Here is a 507-nt window from a genome sequence, read left to right on the forward strand (position 1 = left end):
CACTTCGTCGATCTGCCTGTTCTGCTACCCACTCTGTGTCTGGAGAATCCTCTCACCCCCCGCATCTCTGGCCTGTACCCCAGTTCTGTACGAATAAACAAATAAATCTTTAAAAAAAAAAAAAAAGAATGAACATTTTCAAAGAAAGGGAGGGAGGAATAATATAAAAGAATGAATATTATCCATAATCAATTTTTATCAAGATTGTCTTTTATAGACTGTACTATTTCTTCAAAACATAAAGGAGATATTTCCAATGTGCTTAGAATAATACCTGATACATTTATTAGCAGTATACAATGGTTACAAAATAAATAATTATTTACTTTACCCTTTTGGTTTATTATCATGTGATAGACTTATTACAATCACAATAAAAGGTCCAAAATGGAGTTGCTAGTACAAAACTCCATGACCAACGCACATAGGAAATCGACTTGATAGACCTCTACAATCCCCTCAAGGAAATAAATGTTGCAGTATCCACCCCTGTTTTCCTCACATACA

Source organism: Condylura cristata, unplaced genomic scaffold (assembly GCF_000260355.1).
Source record: "Condylura cristata isolate star-nosed mole 26May11 unplaced genomic scaffold, ConCri1.0 scaffold00009, whole genome shotgun sequence".
NCBI lineage: Eukaryota > Metazoa > Chordata > Mammalia > Eulipotyphla > Talpidae > Condylura > Condylura cristata.